The sequence below is a fragment of the Trichosurus vulpecula genome, chromosome 4 (genome assembly GCF_011100635.1).
Source record: "Trichosurus vulpecula isolate mTriVul1 chromosome 4, mTriVul1.pri, whole genome shotgun sequence".
Classification (NCBI taxonomy): domain Eukaryota; kingdom Metazoa; phylum Chordata; class Mammalia; order Diprotodontia; family Phalangeridae; genus Trichosurus; species Trichosurus vulpecula.
Genome location: NC_050576.1, coordinates 411,149,724 through 411,169,235, shown reverse-complemented (window position 1 = coordinate 411,169,235; position 19,512 = coordinate 411,149,724).

The following is a 19,512-nucleotide window of genomic DNA, read 5'->3' as shown; positions in this document are numbered from 1 at the left end:
TTTGAATGCCATACTCAATATTTTATAAGAACTACATAGCTAATGAATCCATCAAGGTTCTAGAACCTCTGTAGCAGCTGCTTTCCTAAAGCAAGGGAGTACACACAGAAGTGGCAGATGACCATGCATGTATGCATTATGACATTATAGGGGAATTACTTTTAATTAATCCCATAAAGGCATCTTCCTATTCCAATCAGTTCTATGGCCCTGTATAGATATTATTAACACAAATGTAATGCTGAGTATCTAACCAACCTCACCAAACCCTCCAGGAGGCAAGAGACATAGTCACAGAATGATGTGTAATTCAACACCTCCAAAGCTATAGCAATAGATTATCAAAAGAGGGAGCTTATTGATCAGATTGTCTAGTACTCAGAACAACTGGTGTCCTGCCTTCCCCTCACCTCCATTACTTGGTATTTGCCTTATTGTTGATGTTGTTCCTGCAGTTGTTTTTGTTATTGCTGTTGCCATTGCTGGTGTTTCTGTAAGAAACTCTGTAAGATGAAAGCTCTCACAGCCAGAAAAAAGATCAGAAGTGATTTTCCTCCTTAATATTTCAGAGACTTGTACATATTATTTATACTTTCCTATAAAATGTTATAGACAGCTAGATGGCTCAGTGGGTGGAGTCAGGAAGACATGTTCAAATTGGCCTCAGAACTTCCTAGCTGTGTGACCCTGAGCAAGCTAGTTACATTCTATTTGCCTTAATACACTGAAGAAGGAAATAGCAAACTACTTCAGTATCTTTGCCAAGAAAATCCAATGGACAGTACTGGCATATGATGATCCATGGGGTCATGGTAATGGGGCATGGAAGCACAGAAAATAGAAAAGCAGAACCATATTCTCAGGTGGGTGGCAAAGGTCTCCTATCTCAGCATAAAGGTCTCAAGTCAAGCCCCAATCCTTCTATGGTGGTGTAGTCCATTCTTCTGCTTTCACCTGGAGCTTTTTTTAAGTTGCTTTTTTAAATTGATGGGTATGGTCCCAGAGGATCAAGTTGAGGGGCAGGAAAGGAGAGAGAGGGAGCTTAACAGTAACATTAACTAACAGTATAGTTAACATAGGTGGGGGTGCAAATGTAGACTTCTTTTAGAATTCTTTACATGAATTCACATTCGTGTGATGTGAACTTACATAAATCAAGAAATATCTATGTTGATGAAATCACAGGTCTAGGGGAAAATCAAATAGTATTTAAAAAGAGATGGCATAACAGGTTGTGATAGTGATCACAAATAGATTTAATTTCCCCTTCTCTTCTCATCCTTCTTCCCATATGGCTTAAAGATATAAAAGGCAAAGAATAGAGATTTAAAATCTGCACGGAAATTTTCAATTAGCACTGTGCTTTTGGGAATCAAGGAAATGTGGATTGCCACCATGCCAAATGCGTAGGCAGAAGATATAATGTCCAAATAAACTTATGCTCCATCCCTAATGAATATCCTCTTATGTTATTGTCAAGTAACAGTACTTTTGTTAAGTGGTATATTTTCCTTAAGGAACTTATTTAATTTCCATCCCCAAAATAGCCTGACTGGAGTAAGGCATGACCCAAATATAAAGGTACAAATCTCCTATAATTACAAAGGAATTTTAATTTCATTCTCTTCAACTTCTCAAACTCCCCAGCACAGAGGGAAGGAATAGTCACTTTGCAATTCACAGACACAGCGTTTGATACCAATTATTTTTTGTTTGGTTGATTCTTATGTTTCACAAGACCCATTAAGGCAGACTGAGGAGAAAAGAGTTCTTGCTTTACTCTGTGTTTATCCCATGATCTTGACTGGACAATGGTACTCAAAGAACCGTGGATACTACAACATGTAGTCAGTCTTTAACTTCAGTGCCATATCTTGCTGTTTCTTCCTTTGTTGCCTCTGTTAGTCATTTCCATGTTAAACCTCCTGCTTGTAGAGACTTTTACCCAAATAAGACCCTCACCTCATGACCTCACCATGTTCTGGTCACACACAGAGCCTTCTAAGTGATGTTTTCATAGCCCAAAGTATTGCACAAAATGTAGTTTAAAAGACAAACCCATTATATCTGTACTATCCCCTAAACAGAATTTTTCTGAGGGAAGTACTTTGAAATATTAAGTTGTTACATAAATGTAAGATTATTATTTTCTCACCCATTACTACATATACCTTGAACAGATATTATAAATGGATAAATGAGTTGAGGAGGAGATACCACTGCCTTTGAAAAATTATGTAGTTCTTTGAGTACAAAGAAAGTCACTACCATGTTGCATGGACATCTTGTGGCAGATTTAAGGGGAAAATTGATTAGTGATAAAATCAATGCCAAGCATAGATTTATTGCAATGTGCATTATTAGGAATACCCACATCTATGAAATTCCAAATACACTAGAGCAGGGGTAGGCAAATTCCAGCCTTTGGGAAAATTCAACTGTCCACCCGATTTTCTATGACCAAAGAACTAACAACTGGGTTTTTTACATTTTAAATAAAATTTTCTTGAATTTTAAATGTAAAAAATAAAATTCTTAGCCCTAACAACCCTACAAAGAAAAGCAGCAGGCTGAATTTGGCCATCAGGCCATACTTTGTCAAGCCCTCCAATAGTGTATTGAATTATCTTTTCCTATGCACAATACTACCTAAGAGCTTACAATTTGATTACTGGTTCATTATCACGCTGTCTCCTGAGAAATATCTTCATTGTGGATATGTGGAGGAAATGTGTGTGTGTGTGTGTGTGTGTGTGTGTGTGTGAGAGAGAGAGAGAGAGAGAGAGAGAGAGAGAGAGAGAGAGAGAAAGGAAGAGAGAGAGATAGATGATAAAGTCGGAAATTGTATGAATTATATATATATATATATATACACATATATACATATATACATATATGCTTGTAGTATTTCTCATTTTATCCCCTCTGAATTTCTAAAAATGATTAATCAAATCAATCACTAAATACTTACTAAGTGACTATACATGGCCCAGAACACTTAAAACTAGATTTTTTACCAAATAATTGGGCCCAAATAAGAAGTGGTACACAGAGGTAAGAAAAGTTCCTTAATGTGCACTAAGATCCTTATAAATTGGGTATTTCATCTTTCCCCATTCAGTGTACTGATTAAAAGTGAGGATGCTGGCATGGTAATGTCCAGAATCCTACTTCAACAAAGACTATTATATTCTCAGTTACTTGGGGATGCTTAATAGGTTTCTATAGAGCACAGCAAGAAAGACATAGTGTATACATTTGTACCCACCATTCTATAGCACAATATAATTGTACAAAATAATTCTGTAGTTCAATATATACCTCAAGTTTGTGGGAATACTGGATCAAGAAGCAAAAGACTATTCTGGTTCTGCTACTTATTACCTATATGAATTTGAGCTATATCATGGTGACCATGAACAAGTGTCACTACTGGGGACTGGTTCCATCTGTGAGCTTTCACTAGTAAAACACAAGAGAGAGCTTGCCCAGAGTCAACAGGCTGCTGTGAGTTCACTCTTTGGGGGATACACACCTTCCTTACAGTGATAACTATCCCCATTCTTCACTTTAGAAATATCTATCAACATGTACTGCCAGATGGTGCAACTATTCTCAGGCCACCATCTGCAAAGTCATATCACTGTGTCACCCCATTTTAGGGCCCACCTTTCCACCAACCCTTTTTGAATGAGGGGTCAGATCATCCTTTCTCCCAATATAAATTCACTGGTGGTAAGATCTGTGTCATTACTGACATCTTCTCTCCATTTAATCAGAGTTCAAGGTGTCCTTCAAACTCTTTAAGCCTTAGTTTCCATATCTGGAAAATGGAACGTATCATATAATAATGCTGCACATTCTGTATAACTCATAGGAATATAATAAAAAAAGGCATGAGGGATGTGCCTATAAAATTATACAAATATGTAAATTATTATAATTTTGAATTAATAACCTTAATTGATACTCAAGCAATGATGCAGAATTGGAAATCACTAATGAATGGGATTTTCTAAGAGTAGTATTTTTTGGCAATGTTCATGTTTCTTTCCTCCTACAGATATGAATTGAATTTCAGTGCCTACCAAACTGTATTTCAGTGCCTGTGAATTTGAGGAAATAGATCATGGAAAACAGAAGTGGTACCACAAGAGGAGAAAGGGGTAAATATCTCAATGGAAAAAGATGGAGGAAAGGAAGCTAATAGTGTATACAAAAAATGAATTAGTGGATTTAATTTCAATTCCTAATAATATTGTAGAACTTATCATTATAGAGATGATTGACACTGAGAGAAGAAATAGCTTCATCAAGAATTCTTTCAGACAGGAGACTGAGACAAGATGGTGGAGTGAAAGAAACCAGTCACCAGAACCCTCCCATAAATTCCTTCAGGTACCTTTAAGAAGTAAATTTGAACAAATTTTGAGGTGGCAGAATCCCCTGATAGAGTATGGCAGATTTACAGCCCAGGACAGGCCTGGAATGTTGAGAGGCCAGGCTGTAAGATCACAGAGTGCATGGGCTACCCCAGCTCAGACTCAGCCATAGCAGAGTGGAAGTGGACCTGGCCCCAGTGAACTCAATCACTGATAGCAGTAGCAATTCCCAAACTTCTCAGTGCACGACAGGGGTCACTAAGAACTGGGTGAGACAGAAGCACAGGGCCTGTGGCAGTGGCAGCAGCTAATCAGCTCAGAGACAAGTCACGTACTTGAACTTCTGAGAGCCATGATGGCAGAGCAAACCAGAAGTGCTCTCATGTCCACCTTGTTGACTTGGAAAAACCTAGAGAATATTGCCCCAGGAAAAATACTGGAATAGTGGAACCTAGGGGTATAGCAGTCTTTAGCTCTGGAGGCTAGAGAGATTGAGGGGGAAGGTCCCTCCTGTGGTGGCTAAAGGTGTCCAGGGCAAGACCAGAGGTATTCCAGCAAGTCCCACCTCAGAAAACCAGCAGGAGATCCTGAGCTCCAGATGGGTGGAGCCAGCAAGCACAAATGCCAGGACCCCAGGTATGCCTCTGCACAGTCAGGAGAATTGGCAGACACCAGGATCAGCATCCAACAGCAGCTGAGCCTATCCACACCTAGGGGAGGAGGTGATTCCAGCAGCCAGACCACTCCTTCTCCACAACTCATGCTGTAAGCTTCAGTGTAACCCCAGGGAAACTCAGAAAGAACTAGCCTCAGTACACACCATCCAGCTCCAGCTCAGAACCAGGTGAGCAACAGCATTAAATAGGTTCTTCCTGACAGAACCAGAGACTGCAGAACACAAAACCACTAACCAGGAGCCTACTCCCACCAAAAGAAGTGTGGGACAGAGCCATCTGTGCATCAGAAGCAGAGATCCACTTTAAAAGCCAAGAAAAAGGCAAACACCACGAATAAGAAGCAAACTAGAAAAGTAAAGACCATAGAATCTTACTATGGAGAGATCAAAATATGAATTCAGAAGAGGATAGCACTGACACTATACCCATATTTGAAACCTCAAAAGGGAATATGAACTGGTCTCAAACCCAGAAAGAATTCTTGGAAGAGCTCAAGAAGGAATTTCAAAGCCAAATTAAAGAGGTAAAAGAAAAATTGACCAATGATATTAAAAATACAATTGACAAAATGAAAAAAAAAATCACTGAAGAGAACAATTTCTTATGAAGTAAAATTCACCAAATCGATAAGGAGGTAGGAGAAAATAACTTTTCAGTTTTGTTTTTGTTCTTATTTTGTTTTGTAGGGGGGAAAGCAAGGCAGTTAAGGTTAAGTGACTTGCCCAAGGTAACACAGCTAGTAAGTTTCAAGTGTCAAAGCAGATTTGAACTCAGGTCCTCCTGACTTCAGAGCTTGTGCTATATTCACTGAACCACCTGGCCGCCCCTGCCAAAAGAAAATAACCCCTTAAAACTAAAAAAATATGAACAAATGGAAAAGGAGGTACAAAAGCTAAATGAAGAAAATAAGTCATTAAAATTAGAATTGGGCAAGTAAAAACTAATGACTCTATGAGGCATCAAGAATTGGTCAAATAAAATCTAAAGAATGAAAAAATAGAAGAATATATAAAACATCTCATTGGAAAAAAAACTGACCTGGAAAATAGATCTAGGAGAGAAAATCTAAGAATTATTGGTCTATTGAAAAGCAATGATGAAAAAAAGAGCGTGGACAGTATGTTTTAAGAAATCATTCAGAAAATTGCTCTGAGGTCCTAGAACCAGAAAGCAAAATAGTCATCAAAAGAATCCACTGTTCACCCCTTTGAAAGAGATCTCAAATTGAAGATGCCAAGGAATATTGTAGTCAAATTCCAGACTTATAAGGTCAAAAAGAAAATACTGCAAGTAGTCCCACAAAAAAACTATTCAAATATTGAGGAATTACAGTCAGAGTCACATAGGATTTTTCACCTTTTACATGAAAAGATCAGAGGGATTGGAATATGATATTCTGAAAGGCAAAGGAGCTTGGATTACAACCAAGGATCAACTACCCAACAAAATTGAGCATACTCTTTCAGGCAATGAGATGGAAACTCAATGAAATAAGAAATTTCCAGATCTTCCTGATGAAAAGACCAGAGCTAAACAGAAAATTTGATCTTCAAATATGAGATTCAAGAGAGGCATAAAAAGGTAAAGAAGAAGAATTGCTTATGACAAACCGATCTAATTTCATTTTTTAAAGAGGATGTCTAAACTATTAGATAAGGAAACTGCTATGGATGTAACTTGTCTACATTTTGGCACAATTTTTGATAAATTATCTCTTACTGATTGAGAAATTGGACTAGGTAATAATACTAATAAAAACTGGTTGGATGGGTAGAATCAAAGAGTTGTTAATGTTTCGACATCAGTGTATCAGAATGTCTCCAGAGGAGTAACCTAAGAAGGAGTGGTGCTTAAATTATTTATCAATGATTAGATTAAGGCCTAGATGTCATAATCATCCAATTTTCAGATGACATAAAGCTAGCATGGATACTAGCCCACAGTGTGATAATGTCAGAATCCCAAAAGATCCTCACAACCTAGCATGGTTCAGCAGTCTCAAGAGCTACATAGAGTCCACTATTTATTTTGTATAGCCTGTGAGTTAAGAATAAATTTTGGGGGTGGGGAGGAGCCAAGATGGTGGGGTAAAAAGAGGGAATTGCTTGAGCTTCCCTACAAACCCATCCAAATGCCAGCAAAAATGACTCTAAATAAATTTTAGAGCTACAGAACCCACAAAATGACAGTAAAACAAATCTCTAGCCCAAGTCACAAAATGACAGTAAAACAAATCTCCAGCCCAAGACAACCTGGAAGGCTGACAAGAAGGGTCTATCACACTAGGCAGGGAGCAGAGCTATATTCAGCATGGGCCACACCCAGCACAGACTGACCAGAACAGGCCTCAGGGAACTGAATCACTGGCAACTGTGACTGGTTCCAGACTTCTCAACCCACAAATGACAAAGACAAAATAGAAGGTCAGTGGGTAAACTCTGTTGGACCTGGGTGAGGGAAAAGTGTGGTCCAGCCATAGCCCTGGGGCAGTGAAAGTGGGGACAGAAGTGGTAGCGGCTGTAGCAGGAGCAGCAGTGTCTGTGCCTGGAGGGAATAACATACACACTCCATTGGGCATCGTACCCTACAGGAAAGTAAGGGGGAAGAAGTTAAAAAAGGTGGTGATAGAAGGGAAGTCAGATTGGGGGTGAGAGTAGTAAGAAGCTAACACTTTTTAAAGGGACAGGGTCAAAAGAGTACATAGAATAAATGGGGGATGGGATAAGATGGAGGGAAATATAGTTAGTCTTTCACAATATGACTATTACAGAAATGTTTTGCATAATAACACATGTATGAACTATATTGAATTGCCTGCCTTCACAATGAAGGTGGGTGGGAAGGAAAGAAGGGAGATAAAATTCAAAGTTTTAAAAACAAATTTTAAAAATAGTTTTCTACATGCAACTGGGAAATAAGATATACAGGCAATGGGGTACAGAAATATATCTTGCTGTACAAAAAAAGGGGTAAAGGAATAAGAGAGGGTCTGATAGAAAAAAGGGCCTACTGGAGGAAGGGGTAATCAGAATGCATGCCATCTTGGCATGGGGGGGAGGGGAGACATGGGGAGAAAATTTGAAACTCAAAATCTTGTGGAAATGAATATTGAAAACTAAAAATAAAGAAATAAAAATATGAATAAATTTTGCTTTTTTAAATGTAAAATATTGATTACATTTTGTTGACTGCTGGTCTAGGGCATGGGGCTGAATTTCATAAGATGAAGTTCAACAAGAATATATGTAAAGTTTTGCATTTCAATTAAAAAATACTTCACAAGTACAGCATAAGGAAAGAATGGTTAACAATAAGAAAATAAAAATCATAACTATGTAGTGCTTAAAGATTTTCACAGCTTTTTACAAATATTTCATTTTAGCCTTATATTAGTTTGAATTAGATGCATCATAATTCCTTTTTCACAGATCAGGAAACTCAGTCACAAAGAGGATAAGTGACTTGCCCAGAGCCACATACTTAAGGAGTAACTGAGGCCTGATTTGAACTAAGGTCTTCTTCACTCCAAGTACAAAGTTCTATAACAAAAACAGTTGTTGCAAAAAAAAAAAAGTTGTGGGCTTTAGTTGACTGAATGTAAGTTCAATATCCAAAGCACTGTAATTGGCTGCCAGAAAAGCTAATGTGATAGCTTCCAGCAAAAGGGAGGTACTATCCCAAAGTACTCTGCCATCTCTACACATTCTCTAGAATATTATGTTTAGTTCAGCATCATGGTACTGACAAGCTGGTGAATATCTAGAGGAGGGAATGGTGAAGAACCACAAATCCATATTTTTCAGTTGAAGGAATTGGAAGTGTTTAGCCTAGATGAGACTCAAATGGAACTTGATAGCTATTTTCAAATATTTGAAGAGCTGTCACATGGAGGAAAAATTAGATGATTCTTCTTGACCATAAAACTAGGAGTAATGGCTAGAATTTGCAAAGAGGCAACTTTAGGCTTAATATAAGGAAAAACCTTCTTGACAGAGCTGCTCAAAAGTGGAATGGCTTGCATCAGCAAGTGGTAAACTCTAACTCTTTAGAGATGTGAAGCACTACTTGTAAATTCTGTTATGGTGGGGATTCCTATTATCCATGATTTGTAATAGATGGGCATTGAGATCTAAACTCTCAAATTCTATGATTTTCTGAAAGAATGGATGTATGAAACAACCTCTTAGGATAATAGTCCCGTTGATAAGATTTTCTGGCAAATGCAAATAAACAGAATGACTTTTGCTTGGAAACCATTTCAACCAGATTTCAGTGAGCTATCATTCAGAATTCTAACTTCTCAATCTAAAATCTAAATTTTCTGATCCTACTATGATTATGATATAATGGAAATATGTTTGTAGACCTTGTATTATAATGCTTATATATATATATATATACATATATATGTGTGTGTGTGTGTGTGTGTGTGTGTGTGTGTGTGTGTATGTATATATATATATATGTCAAGACATAAGGGGTGCACGGCCAAGATGGCAGAGTAAAAGCAGGGGACTTGCTTGAGCTCTCCCACCAACCCTCCAAATACCTATAAAAATGACTCTAAATAAATTCTAGAGCTACAGAACTGACAAAACAATGGAGAGAAACAAATCTCCAGCCTAAGACAACCTGGAAGGTGAAAGGAAGGGTCTATCACATGGGGCCAGGAGCAAAGCACAGTCTAGCATGGGCCACACCAGCACAGACTAGGCTACAGTAGGCCTCAGGGGACTGAATCACTGGCAGCTATTGCAGTTTCCAGACTTCTCAACCCACAAACATGAAAGAAAGAGTAGAAAGTCAGTGGGGAAACTCAGTTGGACCTGGGTAAGAGAAGACCACTATCCATCCCCAGCCATGGTGCAGCACAGGTGAGAACAGAAGTAGAACAGCCAGCAGCAGCAGCAGTGGCTGCTTCTGGAGCTCCAGGCCCATGGATGGTGGGGGGGTCACGTGGCTGATCAGAGGGGGATTGCAGGGATCTCTTTTCTGGCACTGAGGCAAGATTTTCTTACTTTGACCTGCTTGGCTATGAGTTGCAGTCTTGGGTGGTTTTCCAGGGGTGAGGAAGAGTGCTGGAATAGTGAAACTTATGGTGGCTGTGGAGAGGGAGTCCTCCTCATAGTTCCAAGGTAGAAAAGAGTGCTTGAGGTTGCTCACAGACCAGAGCACATCCAAGGGGCAGAGTAAATGCCTCTTCTTTGATCATACCACCTTAGAAGCACTGAAAATTTACAGGTGTCTAGAAGTGTCTCTAACAAGAACTGTACAAAACTCCTGAAACTTGGGAAAGAGCACTCTCCACTCTGGAAGCAGAGTCTACCTTGACAAAGTGCTCAAAAGTCAAGTAACTGGCTGGAAAAAAGAGGAAACTGCATAAAAATATCATACTGCAGAATCTTACTTTGGTAAAAACAAAATGATCACAATACACAAGGAGAAGAAGACAACAAAATCAAAGCTCCTACATCCAAAGCATCCAATAAAAATATGAATTAGTCACAGACCATGAAAGAGATCAAAAAGGATTTTGAAAATGAAATAAGAGAATTACAGGAAAAATTGGCAAGAGAAATGAGAGTGACACAAGGAATTCAGGAAAAATGATTCAACAGCATGCTAAAGGAGACTCCAAAAAGTACTAAAGAAAATAACAACTTAAAATTAGACTAACCACAATGACAAAAGAGATCCATAAAGCCAATGGGAAGAAGGTCTTAAAAAGCTGAATTGGCCAAATGGAAAAGGAGGTCCAAAACCTCACTGAAGAAACTAATCCCTTAAAAATTTAATGGAGCAAATGGAAGTTAATGACATTATGAGAAATCAAGAAAGTATAAAACAGAACCAAAAGAATGAAAAAATAGAAGACAATGTGAAATATCTCATTGGTAAAACACTGACCTGGAAAATAGATCCAGGAGAGATAAGTTAAAAATTATTGGACTACCTGAAAGCCATCCTCAACAAAAGAGCCTGGGCATCATCTTTCAATAAATTATCCAGGAAAACTGCCCTGATATTCTAGAACCAGTGGGTAAAATAGAAATTGAAAGAACCCACCAATTGCCTCTTGAAAAATGTACCAAAAGGAAACTTTCTAGGAGTATTAGAACCAAATCCCACAGTTCCTAGGTCAATGAGAAAATATTGCAAGCAGCCAGAAAGAAAAAAAAATGAGTATTATAGAAACATAATCAAGACAACACAAAATCTAGTAGCTTCTATATTAAAGAATCAAGGGGCTTGGAATATGATATTCTGGAGGTCAATGGAGCAAAGATTAAAACCATGAATCACCTACCCTGCAAAACTGAACACAATACTTTAGGGGGCAAATGGACATTCAATGAAATAGATGGCTTTCAAGTATTCTTGATGAAAAGACCAGAGCTGAACAGAAAATCTGACTTTCAAATACAAGAATCAAGATATGCACACAAAGGTATACAGGAAAGAGAAATCATAAGAAAGCATAAAGTTGAACTGTTTACATTCCTACATGGAAAGATGATATTTGTAACTTATGAGACCTTTCTCAGTATTAGGGTAGTTGAAGGAAATATATATATATATATACACATTTATATACATATATATACACACACACATGTATATATATACATATGTATATATACATATATACACATATGTATATATACACACAAATACATACATATATACATATACACATATTTAAATATTATTTATTTGTTTGCTGAAGGGAATATATATATGTATGTGTCTGTGTGTGTGTGCATAAAGAGGGCAAAGGGTGAGTTGAATATGAAGGGATCTTATGTAAAAAATAAAAGTAAGGTATGAGAGAGGAATATTTTGGGAGGAGAAAGGGAGAGATATAATAGGGTAAATCATCTCACATAAAAGAGGCAAGAAAAAGCTGTTACAATGGAGAGAAAGAGGGGGTAGCTGAAGCAGAATGAATGAACCTAACTCTCAATGGATTTGGCTTAAGGAGGGAATAATATGCACACTCAATTGGATATTTTACCCTATAGGAAAGTAGGGGGAGGGGCTAAGGGGGGATAGAAGGGAAGGCATATAATGGGGTTGGGGGGAGTCAGAAGTAATCACTTTTGGAAAGGAACAGGGGTCAAAAGAGAAAATAGTACCATGGAAAAATCCTGGAAGAGCAGAGTAAGCAGAAAGATAGGTGGAGCAAGGGTTTTTTTGTTGGTTTTGTTTTGTTTTGTTATGCTTTTTGTTTTTAGCAAGGAAGACTTGGAGGATTTTGTGTTTTGTTTTGTTATGTTTTTTGTTTTTAGCAAGGAAGACTTGGAGGATTAGCAAGAAAGGTCCCTACCACTCAGAAAAAAGGGGAATGCATTCCAGGACAGGAAGTGTGCCAGCAGGACAGCAGCACGCACTACCTCAGCATGCCAGTAGGATATCCTCAACCCATGTGGTGGGCAAACACCAACACAAAGACCCCTCAGGTACCCTAGTATAAACAGGGGAAGTGGCAGACTCCAACTCAGAGATCCACCATGTGTCAGCACAGTTTCAGGTGGCAGATATTCTCCAGTGCTAGACCTCCATGTGCTCCAGTGAAGCCCAGGGCAGGCAGGCATCCTGCAGTGGACAAACCTTCATGTGCTTCAGTATAGCCCTGGGGAAATGCAGGAAAACCCCACCTGGCCTCACCACATTACAGACACCACCATTAAGGCCTGTCCTCTGAACCAGGTAAGCTGCCAAACATTTGCAGCCTCTAGCTGCCATCACCTGAGGCTCCAGAGGCAAAAATCCTGTGACCAGGTCTGTGGCCTCTAGCACAAGAAGCTTGAGGAACTGCCCCCTGTGCTTCAGCAAGTGAGCTATATTTTAAAAGCTGGGAAACAGTCAAACGAGGTGCAGGAAAAGGCAAAAAAGAACATTTACCATAGAGAATTACTGTGGTGACATAGAAGATCAAAATACAACCTCAGAAAAGGGTAATATTGTCAATATTCCCATGTCTGAAAATTCAAAAAGAAATATGAATTGGTCCCATGCCAAAAAAGTCTTCTTAGAAGAGCTCTAGAAGGATTTTATAAGTCGAATAAGAGAGGTGGAAGAAAAATTAGGAAAAGAAACAAGAGGTAAGCAAGAGAGAGTTAACGGAACAGCTTCAAAAAGGAAAGACAAAAATTGACTGAAGAAAACAATTCCTTAAAAAATGCAATTGGCCAAATTAAAAAAAAAAAAACAAACTCAAGAAGACAATTTAAAAAGTACAATAAAGTGCAACACAAATGGAAAAGGAGGCAAAAAATCACTGAAGAGAAGAACTCCTTAAAAAGTAGAATTGGCCAACTGGAAAAGGTGATTCAAAAGCCAACTGAACAAAGCAATTTACTAAAAATTAGGATTGCACAAGGAGAAGATAGTGATGCTATGAAGTATCAAGTATCAGTCAAAATATCAAAAGCAAGAATAAGTAGAAGAAAATGCAAAATACCTCATTGAAAAAAGAAATAACCTGGAAAATAGATCCAGGAGAGTTAATTATGAATGATTGGTTTACCTGAAAGCCATGATGAAAAAAGAGCCTGAACAGCATTTTCCAAGAAATTATCAATGAAAACTTCCCCAGTATCCTAGAACCAAAAGGTAAAATAGTCATTGAAAGAATCCACTGATCACCTAGTGAAAGAGATCCTGAAATGAAAACTCCAAGGAACATTATAGCCACATTCCAGAACCATGAGGTCAAGGAGAAATTACTGCAAGCAGCCAGATAGAAAGAATTTAAATATCATGGAACCAGGATTATGCAGGACCAAGCCACTGCTAAGTTAATGGAACAAAGGGCTTGGGATATGATATTATTGAAGGTAAAGGAGTTTAGATTACAAACAACAAGCAGCTCCCCAGAAAAATTGAGCAAAATCTTTGAAGAGAGATGGACATAAAATGAAATAGGGAACTTCCAAACTTTCCTGATGAAAAAGACAGAACTGAACAAAAAAAAATTTGATCTTCAACTACAAGACTCAAGAGAAGCATAAAAAGGTAAACAGGAAAGAAAAAAAAAACATGTCACTCACTAAGGTTAAACTGTTTATATCCCTACTCAGGAAGTTGATACATACTATTCTTGATGACTGTATCTTTATTATGGCATTTTTTAAAACGGGGTATGCATAGATAGAGAGCATGGGTATAAGTTGACTTTAATGTAATGATTTAAAAAAAAGATTAAGGGGTAAAAAAAAGAATTGTATTGGGAGAAGAGTAAAGGAAGCAACAGAAAGGTGTAAATTGCACCATATGAAGAAGCACAAAGACTTATTAAAGTAGAGTGAAACAAGGGAAAGAGGGGAGCATTGTTTGAACATTATTCTCAGTGGATTTAGCCTAGAGAGGTAATTAAATACAAACATAGTTAGGTACAGATATCTATCTTATTCTATAGGAAGTAGGAGGGGAAAGGGAAAAGAAAAGGGAGAGGGGTGATAGAAGGGAGGGCAGATTAAGGGAGGCAGTCATCAAAAGCAAAACAATATAGAGGATTGAAAGAGAAAAAGAACAGAGAAAAGTGTAAATGGGGTGGGGGAAATAGGGTGAAAATGGAGACACAGTTGCTAATCGTAACTGTAAAAGTGAATGGAATGAACTCTCCCATAAAATGGAAGTAGATAGCACAGTGGATTAAAAAAAAGTATAACTACTCAAGAAGGGAATAACATATTCTGATAAGTATAGAAATCAAACTTGTCCTACAAGCAGTAGGAAGAGAAAGGGGAAAGAAAAGGGGAGGGTGGTCAGAAGGGAGAGAAGAAGTAGTGAAGGGGAACAAGTGAGATAAAGAAGGGGAATCAATAGGGAGGGTAAATTGTGGAAGGGAGCAATCAAAAAAACTCTGTTGAGGAGTAGAAAAGAGAAGGGATGAACAAAAGCATAAATGGGGTGGCGGGAAATAGGATGGAGAAAAAGACATAGATAGTAATTGTAACTGTGAATATGAATGGGATGAACTTTCCCACAAAATGGAGGCAGGTAGCAGAATGGATTAAAAGTCATAATCCTGGGCAGCTAGGTGGTGCAGTGAGTAGAGCACCAGCCCTGGAGTCAGGAGGACCTGAGTTCAAATCCGGCCTCAGACACTTGACACATGTGCTAGCTGTGTGACCTTGGGCAAGTCACTTAACCCCAATTGCCCTGCCATAAAGCAAAAAAAAAATGAGGGAAAAAAAGTCATAATCCTACAATATTTTGATTACAAGAAATACATTTTAAACAGGATGATACACACAGGGTAAAGGTAAAAGGCTGGAATAGAAGGTATTGTGCTTCAGCTAACGTAAAAAAAATAAGCAGGGGTAGCAAACCTAATCTCAGACAAAGCAAAAGCAAATGTATATCTAATTAAAAGAGATAAAGAAGGACATTATATCCTGCTAAATGGCACCATAGACAATGAAGCAATATCATTACTTAACATATATACACCAAGTGGTATAGCATGCAGATTCTTAGAGGAGAAGTTAAGGACATTACAGGAAGAAATAGACAGCAAAACTATACTAGTGGGGGATCACAACTTCACCCTCTCTGAATTTGATAAGTCTAACCTCAAAATAAACGAGAAAGAAGTTAAGGAGGTGAGTTGAATTTTACAAAAGGCAGATATGAAAGACCTCTGGAGAAAACTGAATGGGGATAAAAAGGAATATACTTTTTTTCTCAGTGGTACATGGCACATACTCAAAAAATGACCATGTGCGAGAACAGGGCAGTCCAAAATATGGCCCATGGGCTGCACGTGTCCCACAGTGTGTTTTAATTTTCACCAGTAAAAAATTAAATAATAATTTGATGAAATGCATCTTAGATTTTTTAATTCCATAACCAAGAAATAATCTCATTGATGTTAGTTTTCTATGCTGTTTTTAAGCAGTATTATGGATGGAACATATCACACAGAATTTTCAATCTATCTGTGGGATGCGTTCTGTTTGTACAATGCAGACTATTCTGCATGCACCTACCTTTTTTACTGTTGTGTAGTGGTTTTGTTGTTTTGTGTTTGCTTTTGTGATTCACGCCTTTGCCCATTGTATTGATGACATGTGTTCCCCCACTTTCTATTAGTGTACTGTATTTTTTATTCTGGGTGTGGCCCTAGAATAATTATTTTATTTTAATGAGGCCTTAAGATAACCTAAGGTTGGACAGCCCAAGAAAGGCAGAAATAGTCAATGCTTCCTTTTCAGATCATGATGCAATAAGAATGATTTGTAATAAAGGAGCATGGAAAGAGGAACTAAAAATTAATTGGAAACTAAATAATTTAATCCTAAAGAATGAGTGGTCTAAAGAACAAATCATGGAAATGATTAATAACTTTATTCATGAGAATGACAATAATGAGATAACATATCAAAAGTTATGAGATGTGGAGGCAAGAGCCAAGATGGCCACATGAAAACAGTGTCATACCAGAGCTCTATCACAAGTTCTGTCAGATACCTCTAAAGACTGAATCTGTGCAGATTTGAGAGAGTTCGAATCCCCAAGTAGACTGAGCAGGGCAAATTTTCAAGCCAGGAACATCCACAAGGTCTAAAGGACAGATCCGTGGGCTGGGAGAGCACCTGGCGCACAGAGCTGCACCAGACCATACCAAAGCAGAAGCAGCTGCAGAAACCAGCGAGCAATCCAATCTGGGAGAAAGCTCAGTGCACTAAACTGGCAGAGATCTCCAGACCTCCAGGCACAGAATGGGAGTCTGTCAAAGCTACAAGAGGCAGCAGCACAGCATCTGCAGCTGCGAGACATCTACTCCTGAGGCTTGCAGTCCAAATCTTTGAAATTCACCTTCTTGAACATCCAGGAGCCATAATGGCCAGGTAATGAATCCCTCCCTCCCTGACCCGTGTAATAACTCCAGAAAAACCCTGGAATGGAGGAGCGAGAAGTGGGGCTTCAGTAGCCAAACAGCTGGAGTTCCTGAGTACCAGAAGGGTGGAGCCAGCAAGGGAAACCAAACATGTCTTTGCACAGCCAAGGGAAGTGGCAGACACCAGCCAAGACAACGGCTGAGACCACCCATGCTGGTGAGCAGCCCCAGGGGAAGAGGAGATTTCCTGCAGTCAGATGACGCCTCCCTCACACCTCAGGAAACCAGAGACCACAGCACACAAAGCCAGTAATTGAGCTCACAACGTCCAGAAAAAGAAGCCTGGGACAGATTTCCCTGAGCCCCAAAAGCAGAAATCCACTTTAAAGCCAGGAAAAAGCTCACCAACATGGAGAAGCACACAAAAAAACTGAGGACCATTGATTATTTTTATGGAGACAGGGAAGATCAAAGTACTAGTATAGAAGAGGAGAGCATTAACACTATACCCACATCTGATACCTCAAAAGAAATTGTGAACTGGTCCCAAGCCCAAAAAGCATTCCTGGAAGAGTTAAAGGAGGATTTTTTAAAAAAAAATTAAATTAGGCAGGTAAAAAACAAAATGGAAAAAAAAAATCATTAATGAGAAAAAATCTTTAAAAAGTAAAATTGGCAAAATGGCTAAGGAGAATCAGAATCTAATTAGAGAAAATGACACCATAAAAGGTAAAATACACCAATTAGAAAAGAAGACCCAAAAGCAAAGGGAAGAAAGCAATTCATAAAAAAAAAAGAATTGGGTGAGTGGAAGCTAATGACTCTACAAGGCATCAAGAAGTAGTCAAACAAAATGTAAAGAATGAAAAAGTAGAAGAAAATGTGAAATATCTGAGGGAAAAAAACAACAGATCTGGAAAATAGATCCAGGAGAGACAATCTAATAATTATCAGACTCCCAAAAAGCCTTGATGAAAACAAGAGCCTGGAAAGTATCTTCCAAGAAACCATCAAGAATAATTGCCTGAGGTCCTAGAAATAGAGGGTAAAATAGTCATCACAAGAATCCAACCATCACCCCAAGAAAGATATACAAAATTGAAAGTTCCAAGAAATATTACTGCCAAGTTTCAGAATTATCAGGTCACGGAGAAAATACTGCAAGCGGCCAAAAAGAAACAACTCAATTACTGTGGAACTAAAGTCAGGATCATGCAGGATCTTAAAGTTCCTACATTTAAAAAAAGGAAAAATTGGAATATGATATTCCAAAAGACAAAGGAGCTTGGAATACAACCAAGGATCAAATACCCAGCAAAACTGGGCATGATTTTACATTCAAGGAGATGTATATTCAGTGAAAGAAGGGAATTCCAGACCTTCCTGATGAAAAGGACAGAGCTCAATGGGAAATTTGATCTTCAAATGCAAACCTCAAGAGAGACCAAAAGAAGGCAAACAGGGAGAAAAATGCCACAAAACTTATTAATCAATTAGGTCAAATTCTTTACATCCCTATATAGGATCATATTGTTGTATATATGATATGATATGATATGATATATATATATACATATATATACATATATATATGTCAATTTTCATGCTTCTCTTGATTGCTGTGTTTGAAAGTCAAATTTAGTTCTGGTCTTTTCACTGAGAAAGCTTGAAAGTCCTGTATTTTGTTGAAAATCCATATTTTGGAGCATGATACTCAGTTTTGCTGGGTAGGTGATTCTTGGTTTTAATCCTAGCTCCATTAACCTCCAGAATGTCATATTCCAAGCCCTTTGGTCTCTTAATGTGGAAGCTGCCAGATCCTGTGTTATCCTGATTGTTTTTCCACAATATTCAAATTGTTTCTTTCTGGCTGCTTGCAGTATTTTCTCCTTGACCTGGGAGCTCTAGAATTTGGTGACAATGTTCCTAGGAGTTTTCTTTTTGGGATCTATTTGAGGAGGCGATCTGTGGATTCTTTCAATTTCTATTTTACCCTGTGGCTCTAGAATATCAGGGCAATTCTCCTTGATAATTTCTTGAAAGATCATATCTAGGCTCTTTTTTGATCATGGCTGTCAGGTAGTCCAATAATTTGTAAATTCTCTCTCCTGGATCTATTTCCTAGGTCAGTGATTTTTCCAATGAGGTATTTGACATTATCTTCCATTTTTTCATTCCTTTGGTTCTGTTTTATAATATCTTGATTTCCCATCAAGTCATTAGCTTCCACTTGCTCCAATCTCATTCTTAAGGTAGTATTTTCTTCAGTGGTCTGGTCTTTTGGACCTCCTTTTCCATGTGGCTAATTCTGCCTTTCAAGGCATTCTTCTCCTCATTGGCTTTTTGGAGCACTTTTGACATTTGAGTTAGTCTATATTTTAAGGTGTTGTTTTCTTCAATATTTTTTTCAGTATTTTTTTGGGTCTCCTTTAGCAAGTTATTGACTTTTTCTTCATGGTTTTCTTGCATCATTCTCATTTCTCATCCCAATTTTTCCTCTACTTCTCTAACTTGCTTTTCCAAATCCTTTTGGAGCTCTTCCATGGCCTGAGACCAGTTCATGTTTTTCTTGGAGGCTTTTGGTGTAGGCTCTTGCACTTTGTTG